Source organism: Chelonia mydas, chromosome 9 (assembly GCF_015237465.2).
Source record: "Chelonia mydas isolate rCheMyd1 chromosome 9, rCheMyd1.pri.v2, whole genome shotgun sequence".
NCBI lineage: Eukaryota > Metazoa > Chordata > Testudines > Cheloniidae > Chelonia > Chelonia mydas.
Window position 1 is genome coordinate 13660755 of NC_057855.1, and position 13745 is coordinate 13674499.

The window sequence follows — 13745 nt, forward strand, 5'->3', positions numbered from 1 at the left end:
GTCTATACAACCATGAGATGTATGGAATCACAGAATTGAATTGAATTGTAAGACTGGAAGGGCCCTTGAGAGATTTTCTAGTCCAGTCCCCTGCACTCAAAGCAGATTAAGTATTATCTACACCATCCCTGGCAGGTGTTTGTCTAATCAGCTCTTAAAAATCTCTAATTACAGAGATTTCACAATCTCCCTAGGCAATTTATTCCAGTGCTTAACTAGCATGACAGTTAGGAATTTTCTCCTAATGCCCAAACTAAACTGCCCTTGCTGCAGTTTAAGCCCATTGCTTCTTGTCCTATCTTCAGAGGTTAAAGAGAACCATTTTTCCTCCCTTCTCCTTGTAACAACCTTTTATGTACTTGAAATATGTTATGACCTCACTCAGTATTCTCTTCTCCAGACTAAACAAATCAATTTTTTTCAATATTCCCTCATACCTCATGTTTTCTAGACCTTTAATCATTTTTGTTGCTCTTCTCTGGACTTTCTCCAATTTGTCCATAATTTTCCTGAAATGTGGCACCCAGAACTGAACACAATACTCCAGTTGAGGCCTAATCAGCATGAAGTAGAATGGAAGAATTACTTTTTGTGTCTTGCTTATAACACTCCTGTTAATACGATGAGAAAGTGAACAGGGAAGTGTTATTTAGCCCGTCACAGAACACAAAAACCAGGAGCTGCCCAATGAAATTTATAGCAAACAGGTTTATAACAAACCTAAAGAAATACTTCTTTACACAATACACAGTCAACTTATAGAGATGCCAGGAGATGTTGTGAAGGCCAAAAGTATAACTGGGTTCAAAAAAGAATTAGATAAATTCATGGAGAATACGTCCATCAATGGCCATTAGCTAAGATAGTCAGGGATGCCACCCCATCTCTGAGTGTCCCTACACCTCTGACTGCCAGAAGTTGGGACTGGATGAGAGGGGACTGATCACGCGACAGTTGCCATTCTGTTCATTCCCTCTGAAGCGTATGGCACCAGCCACTGTCAGAAGAGAGGGTACTGGACTAGATAGACCATTGGTCTGACCCAGTATGGTCATTCTTATGTTCTTAATATTTTGTGATTCATAGAATGCTACAGTCTGTACCCATTTGTCATGTTGCAACAAAAACAATGCTCAGAACTGATTTTTCCAAACACTATTCACCTATCCTTCACCTAAGGATAAGTCGGTGACTCTGCCTCACACTGTGTAAGGGTCAGTGCTTAGATGTGCTGCTCCAAGAACAGGCTAGGGAGGGAAATATGATTCAGAGAGTCACAATTCCCTCCCTGGGTCCCCTACTGATTCAGGAAAGGGGAAGCATTAATCTATGCCAGCCCTTTGCCAAGCAGTTTATTTCTCTTCTTATGCTCATTCAGCTCATTCTAGTGCCTACTGGGAAATGTAGTATGTCACAAAAGCCACCACTCCACTTGGGACTAGCATGCACCGCTTTAGCAGTCTCTGAGAGCAGGGCAGGTACTCACTGGGCATGGACACTGGACTGCCATGTACGCCCTAACAACGGTTCTGCCACAATAAGGTTGAGGCACACTGGCAGGGTGATCTCAGTGCCCATGCTTTACTTGTTCTGTACTTAAAATAAATGACAGCTGTGCAACACAAAAACATAGGTCACCAGAGAAAACGTACTTTATGTCCAGATAGTGTTACTGAGGGAATGATTACATGCAGCATTCTAAATTAAGCAAGAAAACAAATATGATGTTCTGAATTATCACACTTAAGTTTACAGTGAAATATTGTATCTACAGGACTTCTACACACTGATTTTAAGAATTTGTCCCTTTGGATTGGTTTTATTGTTATCAATTTTATTGACGCACCATAACTGTAGTGTTTATATAGAACACTTCCTGCACATCAAAGTTAGGCATGCTTTTCTTCTTCACTGGAAACAAAGGACTCCAAAGGCTGGGAAATGCCTCCTTTATGTCTTCAATTCCATCACCATTTGATCTGCACATTTCAGAGACCAGTTAAGACATTTTTTGTGATTTAAAGAGTTTATTAACTGGTAATTTGTCCTGAATTTGTGATTTTCTTTCTATTTTTCCTAGGACAATACTACATAATGCTAGCAAGAGGCAAGCTATAAGAAGGAAGTCATTAGGCTGGGCTGTCTTAGATAATAAGGAAATTTCACAAGGGACTAGTTACTTATTATGCCAGTGTGAATGCAAGACTCATTTGGGTTTAATTCATTACTATATCACACTGGTGTAGTGCTTAGGGAAATGATTTTTAAGCAATAGAGTGTACTTTACCTGTATAGGACATATCTAGAACACAAAATGATTTCCCAAATCATACATCTAAACTTCATTTTTTTAAAGGTTATCATTAAAAAAAATAATCATCTGTGGGAAAAAAATGTCTTCTGCGTACCACACTGCGGACCTGAGATACAAAATGTTGTGTGCTTGTGATATTGAATACAGTCTTGAATCAACCAATTTTGGATGAAATTCTGACCTTTTTGAAAGTCTGTGGGAGTTTCCTGATCATAGACTATAACTAGCATTAGAAGGATTAAATTTATATTCCTGGACCTCCCTGCTTTATATTTAGATTTCACTATAGCCAAAAATAGTTTATAGATTCATAGATTCTAAGACCAAAAGAGACCACTGTGATCATTTAATCTGACCACCTGTATAACTCAGGCCATAGAACTTCCCCAAAATAACTTCTAAAGCATATTGTTTAGAAAAAAAATCCAATCTTGATTTAAAAATGGTCAGTGACCGAGAATCCACCACGACGCTTGGTAAATGGTTCCAATGGTTCATTACTCTCATCATTAAAATATGCATGCCTTATTTCTAGTCTGAATTTGTCTAGCTTGAACTTCCAGCCATTGGAACAGGTTATTCCTTTCTCTGCTAGATTGAAGGGCCCATTATTAAATATTTATTCCCCATGTTGATACTTACAGATTGAAATCAAGTCACCTCTTAACCTTCTCTTTGTTAAGATAAATAGATTGAACTCCTTGAGTCTATCACTATAAGGCATGTTTTTTAATCCTTTCATCATTTTCTTGTGGTTCTTCTCTGAACCCTCTCCAATTTATCAACATCCTTAAATTGTGGGCAACAGAACTGGACACAGTATTCCAGCATGGTCACACCAATGCCAAATACAGAGGTAAAATAACCTCTTTACTTCTACTTGAGATTCCCCTGTTTATGCATCCAACCATCACATTAGCCCTTTTGGCCACAGTGTCACACTGGGAGCCCATGTTCAGCTGATTATCCACCATGACCCCCAAATATTTATCAGAGCCTCCTTTCGTGTAAGTATGGCCTACATTATTTGTTCTTAGCTGCATACAATTACATTTAGCCATATTAGAATGCATATTGTTTGCTTGCACTGAGCTTACCAAACTATCCAGATCACTCTGAATCAGTGACCTGGTCCCTTCATTATTTACCATCCACCCAACGTTTGTGTTATCTGCAAACTTTATCAGTAAGGATTTTATGTTTTTTTCCAGGTCATTGATAAAAATGATAAATAGCATAGGCCCAAGAACCAATCCCTCAGGGATCCCACTAGAAGTACACCAGCTGAATGGTGATTCCCTGTTTATAGTTACATTTTGAGATCTATCAGTTAGCCAGTTTTACTCCATTTAATGTATGCCATGTTAAATTTACATCCTTTCTAGTGTTTAATCAAAATATTGTGTAGTACCAAGTCAAATAGCTTACAAACCTTTAAGTATATTACATCAACACTATTACTTTTATCAACCAAAATTTTGATCTCATCAAAAGAAGATTTTCTGCATTATTATTGATAATTCTATCATTTCCATGCAGTAATGGACCAATACCATAGTTAGGATTCTTTTTATTCCTAATATACTTTAAAGCTCCATATTGTTCTTAACTCTGCTGGCCACCGTTTTCCCCTTGTGCCCCTTTGATTCCCTTATCAGTTTTATATTACCTAGCTTCTGATTTATATTCACTGCTATTAACTTCCCTTTTCTCTCTCTTTCTCTCACACACATACACACACACACAGACACATCTAGAGAGTGAGAGCTACCTTCACTTCCTTTCTAAACCAGGCCAGTTTTTTTTAAAATCTGTATGACCTTCTGACTTCATAGTGAAATTGTGGCTTTTTGAACATCCAGTAAAGTGTTCTTAAACAATTCCCAATTAATATTCACATTTTCCTGATTAAATTCTTCCTCCTAGCTCATTTGGCCTACAGAGGTTTTCAGCTTTGGGAGACTGGCACTTTTCAAGCACGAAGTATATATATTACTGATTTGGACTTTATTCTGTTTGCATACTATAAATATGATCAGGTAATGATCACTGATATTTAAGCTACCATTAATTTTTAGTTCTGTGATTCATTCCTCTTTGTCTGCCAAAAGGAGGTCTCACATTAATCCCGCTCAACTTTAGGAAAACAGAAGGGCCACATTTGATCTCCATAAGATATGAGAAACAGAATGTAGATGATTCCTTTACACAAAAATCCGCAAGAGACCCATAGACTTCTCTCCTTTGAAAATTAATAATCCATAAAATTCCATGTAGACTTTCTTGCAACCTTCTGGATCCTGGATTTCTAGAGGTTTCTGAAAGATCCATAGGCCATAATCAGTGGTGAGCTGGAGCCGGTTCGCACCGGTTCACACAAACCAGTTATTAAATTTTGAAGCAGTTTTAGAACCGGTTGTTAACCCGCTTCCCTACAGGGGGCGCTGAGGCTTTGATGGGCTCCCGCCAGGAAGTGATGTAATTCCTCCTCCGGCCACTGGGGGCACTGCACTGCGGGAGCCATGTGGGAGCCACCCCCTGCACCCCCTGCCTGCAGCCAGCCCCTGCACCTCCTGCTTGCAGCCAGCCCCTGCCTCCAGTCACCCCCTGCACCGCCTGCCTGCAGCCAGCCCCTGCCTCCAGCCACCCCCTGCACCCCCTGCCTGCAGCCAGCCCCTGCCTCCAGCCACCCCCTGTACCGCCTGCCTGCAGCCAGGCCGTCTCCAGCCAGCCCTGCACCCCCCTGCCCTGCCCGCAGCCAGCCCCTCTTCTCCAGCCAGCCCTGCACCCCCCTGCCCTGCCTGCAGCCAGCCCCACACCCCCTTGCCTCCAGCCAACCCCGCACCCTCCTGTCTCCAGCCAGCTCTGCATCCCCTGCCCTGCCCGCAGCCAGCGCCGCACCCCCTGCCACCAGCTAGCAGCCAGCTAGCCCTGCCCCACGCCCCTGTCTGCAGCTGGCCCCACGTCCACTGGTGCCCTGCAGTTCCCAGGGCAGTAACCCTGCACACCTGCTTCAATGAGGGGGGCAGGGAGTAGCTGGGACCCACGCATGTGCACACCCTAGGGTAACCAGACAGCAAGTGTGAAAAATCAGGACGGGGGTGGGGAGTAATAGGAGCCTATATAAGAAAAAGACCCCAAAATCGGGACATCTGGTCACCCTAGCACACCCCCAGGGAGTGGCGGCGACCCACACATGTGAAACGGAGCTCATTTCTAGTTCAGGCCCATCTTTTTAAAAAAGAACTTTAGGCAGGGTTAACATACATCCGTATTTTCCCAGACAGGTCAGGCTTTTTGGTTCTTAAACCGCCATTGGACATATGGTAACCCTGCTGGTACAAAAAATACATACTGGGGCACATCCCTTAAATCAGAACTTTTTATAGGGAACCGGTTGTTAAGATTTTGGCAGCTCATCACTGGCCATATCCCCACTAACAGGTTTTTAAAACCTATTCCTATGTTCTCCAAGTTATTATGCATGGGTATGGAGAGCACTGGGATAAGGTAGAGAGCAATATACCTTTTGCAATTTTGGGGGCTTTTTTTTTTAAAAAAAGAAGTCTTTGTACTTGTACCTATATTTGATAGGCGTTTTAAAGATTAACATATAACTAGATACTGTGACCCCCAACTGACTGTATAGTTTGTGGAATGGAGATCTGTAGATTCACTTGGCTAGTGGCTACCAAGCAGGGTGCCGACTTCAATTTCCAAAGAGCTAATAAAGAAGACTCCAATTTCAGTCTAAATGTATTTAAGCCATAAACTTTTCTTATGGAGGAACACATCAACTTGCTTTCTAGGAGGAGGCTGCAATACAGTAGCGGGGAAGTGATCCCTATTTCAGGCTCTGCGTTCCACCATACACACCCACCAATACCACCATAGGTTTCAGAGTAACAGCCGTGTTAGTCTGTATTCGCAAAAAGAAAAGGAGTACTTGTGGCACCTTAGAGACTAACCAATTTATTTGAGCATAAGCTTTCGTGAGCTACAGCTCACTTCATCGGATGCATACTGTGGAAAATACAGAAGATGTTTGTTTTTATACACACAAATCATGAAAAAATGGGTGTTTATCACTGCAAAAGGTTTTCTCTCCCCCCACCCCACTCTCCTGCTGGTAATAGCTTATGTAAAGTGATCACTCTCCTACCACCATAGACACCCTCCCCCCATTGGTATGACTGAGCCTGAGTTTATTGATCTTTAATTGAGGGCTGCAAGACATACTCTCACAGGCCTTTGTGTAAGAAATGGTTTAAGGGTTTGAAGATTTTTTTACAATGTCAATGGCTAGGAAATAGGAGACTTCTGTATAGAGGAACTAAAGCTTTCCTCATAAAAGATGAAAGTTTTCTTTTTCAGAAAGACAGTGTATCTGATCACACAATTACCTTTCACTATACTGCGGGCTTGGTTTGGGGAGAAGGGGTTGGGCACTGGATAGAAGTGGGAGCAGAAGAATTGTTGGTTTCTTTTTTCCTGTAGCATTTCAAGTCATTAAGCTTAAGTTACGGATTGCATTGTACACCAGTGACAAGTCAAATCTTAACAGAGACAGATTTGTGAGATTCTGCAGGGAAGATCACCAGCTGGGAGCAGGACCAAATGCCCCCTATAGTACGGTGAGCTACAACTATGCATATTATGAAGGGATCTATACCTTTCTCTTGTAAAGCCCTGGCTGTTGCTATAGGGAACGACAGTTTCACAATGAAGAGTGCAGTGAAGTAACTCTTCAGGTATGAGGGATAAATGGAATGAGAAACAAAGGATAATTGCTAGTAGGAATCTGCTACCACCAAACAGAATGGGAGAAGAACAAGAGGAAAAAAATTCCAACTCCCAAGGTACTCTAAGCCAGTGGCAACGGTATTTAAGTTGATGGGAAATAGTTGATTGAGAGACTAGTTGAATGTGATATTAATAGACTAAGTAAGATCCTGTAGTCATAATCTACTTGAATTCAGTATAGTGTGGACAGAGTGCAGCACTACAAGGGTACTGGATGTCAAGAAATCATAATTTGGAGAATTTAGAAAACTGATGAGTAAGGTACAACAGAAGGAAGTCGTAACATCCTTCGGTGAGGGAAAATGTTACGGATTCCTAAGAGGCAGTCTAATTAAGGCACAACAGACTACAGTTTCTGTGATAAAAGACGAAAGCAGCAAATAGGATAAGTCCAGTGTAGCTCCCTCAGAGGAAGCAAAAATATATGCGGGTAAATGAAAACCTGTCCTGGAAGGGGAAAAGGAGGAAGCAGAAATATTCAGATAGGCACATCTTGCAGGGAAACAGAAGGACACCAAAAACAAAGCCGTCCAGGAGGTTCAGGGGATTCCACAGATCTATCAAGTGAAAAAGTACTCGGGAGAAAGTAGAACCAATAATAAATTATGTGGAAGATGAAATTAAAGCTGAGCTAAAACTCCCTTGTCAAATCTGTCTTCAACATGAAAAATACAGAGGTTGACATAATGAGTTACAGAAAGGAGAACCAGTCAAATTAACCACTGATAAAGGACAGGTAAGGAAATATTTAAAGGCAAATTTAAATATAAACTAATCAGCTAAGCCTAAGGGCACAGCTACACTAGAGAGCTTACAGTGGCGCTGCTGCTGTCAGCCAACAGGAGAGAGCTCTCCTGTCATATTAGCTACTCCAGCCCCCACGAGTGGCAGTAGCCATGTTGGTGGGAGAAGCTCTCCTGCAGACATAGCACTGTCCACACAGGCACTTGTGTCAGTATAACGAATGTCGCTTAGTGGGGACGGTTTATTCACACCCATGAGCGACATAAATTATGCCATCAGAAGCTGTAATGTAGACAGGCTCTGCCTCAATATTACTACAGTTGCCTTTAGCTCAAGGGATGGTGGTAACCTTTGCTGTTGCAGGAAAAGATACCCAGATTTTACTCTACCATGAAGTCTATTTGGCACGGAACATGGAACAGCTGATTTCTGCGGACCAGGTAATCATTTGTTTCTGAAGCATGAATTACTAGCCACAGTCAGAAACAGAATCCAGGCTAAAGACAAACTTGATAGTTTCTGCTCCTATCAAGAACTTTGGAAGACTAGGAAGTCGCAGACTTCAGGTTAAAAAACTGCATCTCTCAGCCATCACCGGTGAAAATAACTCATTTGGTTTGTGAGACTTATTTTTGCTTTCCTTGGCAGAATAAACAGACAAATGTGCCAAATTCTGTCACTGGAACACAATCTGAAAAAAAATCAATTGTCTTATGAACTGATCTGGAAAGAAATACAAATTTTAAAACTGCTGTAATATTCCATAATAAAGTTCTGGTACTTGAGACATTTCTGTCTGTTAAAGCTGAAATTCCTCCCTACTAGTCACAGCAAACAATATAATTACTATATTATATTTCTCCGACCCAAATGCATGTGGTTTGTCAAAAATATAATGCAGCAGAAAGGAAAACAATTCAATTTCAGAAATTACATTAAATTGTACACCAGCATTCACTCAAATATATTAAAAAGAACAGGAGTACTTGTGGCACCTTAGAGACTAACAAATTTATTAGAGCATAAGCTTTCGTGAGCTACAAGTACTCCTGTTCTTTTTGCGGACACAGACTAACACGGCTGCTACTCTGAAACCTGTCAAATATATTAAGGACTTTAAAGAAGAGAGACATATTTTTGCTTCCTTTCATCCTTTGACTGTCTTGTCTATCTACATGTTCTATGCCTAGCACAATGGGGCACCAATCTTGATCCGAGCCTCTAGGAACTACTTTACTAAAATAATAAGTTAATAATAACAGTGATTTAATTCAAAGAGGGATGGCAAGGGATAAAATGCTTTGCAATGTACTAAAAATAATACCTTGCAATACACTCGAAATTAATTCTCGTCGACATTATTGCAAAAGCTTCTGTAACATATATAGCAGAATGCACAGGAAGGTAGAATCATTCACTCAAGCAATCAAACACAGACTGTTTGAAGTTTAAGACCATTCCAGATATTTTGGCTGTGTATGTTTCTTAAGAAGTATCAAAAGGTGTGTTTATAATTTGACTGTCAAGTTGTTTTCATTCTTGTACTATCACATTTCTATGGTGAAACTGAACCAACAAATCTAAAGGTTATTTGCTAATTGGAAATCTTTTTTCCATTACTGCCCCCCCCCCCACCCTGCCACTGCTCACTCTCTTTCTCCCCTCCCCATGTCTGTCTAAAATGCACGTGAAATTCAATTATCTCTATCCTACCTCATAAAAATGAATCTTCATGACATGCCTGATTAGAATAGTCAGCATTACATATTTATGTTTATGGAAAATTCCTGCCTTTAGGGCTCAGTTCAGTGTTTAAAGGATAAATGAATACATTATATTTATGCAGGAATTTGGTTTAAGTGCAGTTACTCTGGTTGTATTTCTAGATGACTGGGGAGAGTAAAATACTGCAAAATATATTCATAAGTGTTCGTTTGCACAGAAACCTCAAATTCACTTTGATGGTATTTACAATTGCAACCCTTATATATTTGTTTTCCCACAAACATTCATATGAATTTTTATTAGTATCATTATTTATTGTTCATAAGAAATTATAGAGTGAGGCGTTGCTTAAGAGAGTTTAGGACTGCACTTGCATCTGGACTGAATTAAGCTAGCATCTAAAAGGTAACTAACATTTAAAATCTAATTAGATGAGCTAACTGGGAGTCCAGTGTATGGTATTGTATTCCTATTGGCTAGAGATGCTTGGGAACATTGAGACAATATGCTGTTGCAACTCCTGTTCAGGATTGCACCAGCGTCTAATTCTGGAGTCTTCTCTCTACAAAGAGAGAGCACCTTCGCGAAGCTGAGAAGAATGGCCTTGAATATCTATGATTCCTTGAAATACTGTTCTTTCTTTGTCTCTTTTTGATTATTATACATCAGCATTTTGAACCTATCCTTTAGTCTTTACTCAAAAATACTCCCACTGAAATCACTTGTTAGGAAAACAAACTGATGTTTTGTGGTTCCTCAACACACAGTGTTAACAATAAACACATTGAGTGAAATTCTTGCACCACTGAAGTCAATGCCAAAGTTCCACCGACATCAGTGGAGCCAGAAAGTCATCCATTGTGCTGAATCTTACATTATGTTTTCCTGTAAAATATTATAGGGCAAGGGGAAAATATACTGAAGATGTAGGGAAAGAGAACTGACATATTTTACAGTACAGTACAAATGATATACTGCTGTTCCTTAGTTTGGCAAGTTCAGTTTACTCATTATAAACACCATTCTGCAAAAAGGTATAATTACCAGGTAATTAAAAGTATTCTCAGACTATAATGAGGGATGCTGGGCTAGACTGCATCTCACATGTGCATGCTGAGGGGAAGGTGGTTTTTTTTCTCCATTTCACCTCCACAGAGGCACAGTGTGGAGAAAATGTAAGGGGTTACATTGTCAAGAGTGCCTAAGTGATTTAGGACACTTTTTGAAGTTCCCTTTTCAAAAGTGGTTTAATAATACCATCTAGATTTATATAACAGGTTTCATCAGTAAATCTCAAAGTGCTTTACAAAGGACCATTATCCCCATTTTACAGATAGGGAAACCAAGGCACAGAGGTGAGGTCACTTGCCCCAGATCACAGAGCAGGCCAGTGGCTGAGTCAAAAAGGAACACAGGTTTCCATAAATCCAGTGCTTTATCCGCTAGGCCATCTGACACCCTTAGGGACAGATTTCACTGGAAGTTAGATACCTACCTTGGCATTTTTGAAAATCCCACTAGATTCCTATCTTCTTTAGGCTCCTAAATACCTTTGAAAATCTGGCCCCTGACGAGCCTAAATCTCATTACAAAATCAATGGGACTTTGGCTTCTAAGTGCCTAAATCACTTTTGAAAATGGGATTTAGGTGCTTTTGAAAATTTTATCCAGGATTTTTCCTGCACCACCACCACCACACCCTGCAAGGACTAAAACAACTGCAGTAGCACACCTCAGAGGCCTGCTTGCTAATCATGCCCCTAGGGGTACAGATGGCTCCAAAAATGGTGAGGAGGATGTGGGGCCACAATCTCCACCTCAGAGGCTTGTAGAGTTGGCCAGGTTGTAACATAGGTATAGGCTGCGCCACCCCAAAGGACAGAGCACCATGCATTTATCCCCAGGCACTAATCCTTCTTTCTTTTGCACATCCCCACTGCACTGGGATGGGACTTACTAGTTATGGGTAAAACTTTCAATAGCACCTAAGTCACTTTGGAGTATAAGCCCCACTTGGGTGCTTTTGAAAATGGGATTTAGGCTCTTTTGAAAGTTTTACCCTAATGTTGGTGGGAGTTAAGATATGATAATAATAATAATGCTTATTTGTTATACGGTGCTTTTCATCAGTAGATCTCAAAGCACTTCACAATCTTTAATGTATTTATCCTCACAACACCCCTACGAGGGAGGGAAGCATTATTATCCCCATTTTACGGATGGGGAACTGAGCCACAGAGTGACGAAGAGGCTTGACCCAGGTTACACAGAAAGTCCACAGCAGAACCAGATTTTCCATGTGCTAGGCCGGTGCCCTAAGCACTGGATCAGCCTTCTCCAGCTATATATACAGTACGGTCTGTCCCTATAACTTTCTTCGATCTCTCTCTCAAAGAAAATTATGGAGACAAGTTGAGCCATTAACAGGTTTTAGCAAAAAGAAAAGGAGTACTTGTGGCACCTTAGAGACGAACCAATTTATTTGAGCATAAGCTTTCGTGAGCTACAGCTCACTTCATCGGATGCATCGGATGTAGCTCACGAAAGCTTATGCTCAAATAAATTGGTTCGTCTCTAAGGTGCCACAAGTACTCCTTTTCTTTTTGCGAATACAGACTAACACAGCTGCTACTCTGAAACCTAACAGGTTTTAGTTCCACGAGGGTCACAATATTTGATAGTTGTCAATGAAGTTGTGCCTGTTTATATCAGAATTGCATTTGGCCCATAATATGTTTCTATTATAAAAATGTTTAAGCAAATTAATACTTAGACAACTTAGAAGGTTCTACCAGTATAATTTGTCATGGTTTCTGCGGCACTGAACAATGCAGTGAGAAGGCGGAACAGATCAGTTGATTTTACAGTGATTTTTTGCCTTTCAGGGATCTGTGATGATCTTAGTCCTGCTAAAAAATGGAACCACTTACAGGGACTAGACTGATTTCTATTCTTATTGACTACATGCATCGGATGCAGTGAGCTGTAGCTCACGAAAGCTTATGCTCCAATAAATTTGTTCGTCTCTAAGGTGCCACAAGTCCTCCTTTTCTTTTTGAGAATGCAGACTAACATGGCTGCTACTCTGGAACCTGTTAAAACATTCAGTTTACAAAACAGAAAACTCAGTTTTTCTAAGGCCAACAGTTTGGTCTGAGACCATCTTTTGGGTAATAATGCATACTAAAAACAGTGTTTATATATATCTGATAGAGAATTGATAGCCAGCCACTCAAAACTCTTGTCCAGTAATACTTTATCAAAAGACTGATGCTACTGTAATGCCGACAGACCCTGGTCATCGGCAGGAAGGATCAAACCGGGGACCTCTGGAGCTTAGTGCATGAGCCTCTTCCGCATGAGCTAAAAGCCAGCTGGCGCTTAGCTAAGGCTGCAGAGTAGACTCCTTTTATCACTCTCTCTAAGTGGTCTTGGTGCCACCAGATGGGACAGAACACCACACCCAGGAGGTGTGTGGGTTACACTACCACAAATAAAAGTGACAAACCGCTCAAAATTAAACAGGTTAAACAAATAACAGGATAACAGCTGTATAAACATTCCCATTCAGACTCTCCATATGGTCCAAACTTTCTGTGTAAAGCTCTCTCTATATAAGGTCCAGACTCTCTTTCTAAGCGCCAATCGTGCTGCAAACCAGCAATCAGACTTGCCAGTATCCTGCTTCACAAGGGTGTAACATGCAGAGCTTGGATCGAAGTTATGCAAAACCTTCTGCCTTCAGCATTCACAGCTGCAGGAAAATGGTCAGAGCCTCCAAACATATAAGGCCTGATCCCATACTCTGATACCACAGTGATGTGTCCTGTATAAATAGTTTGATCAATGGCTACTTCTCCAATAAAACAATCGGTGGTTTCAATAAGCATTTTGCAGTATTGCCCACCCTCAGAAGTCAAAAGTTATAAACTAGGCCACCCAAAATCATATCGGCTTTGAAAACATGATATTTGGGGGGAAAAATGTGTCAGTCTTTTTATTTGCCTACTGGTTTTGGGACCTTCAGTGTTCATATTTTCAATCTTGTCTTTTGCATCCATGTGGATAGGATCTTTCATATTTAAAAAAGTAAGCCAAGATTCCCAAGTAATCACCTGTTTCCTGGAACTAGGGCTTTCAGAAAAACACCAAATATCAT

General features: G+C 40.7%; 1 protein-coding gene across 3 annotated transcripts in view; it reads right to left on the reverse strand.

Annotated features, from left to right (window-relative positions):
• The window catches only part of NAALADL2 (N-acetylated alpha-linked acidic dipeptidase like 2), an 882142-nt gene that overhangs the window by 490409 nt on the left and 377988 nt on the right, over nucleotides 1-13745 (reverse strand). The window lies entirely within an intron of this gene.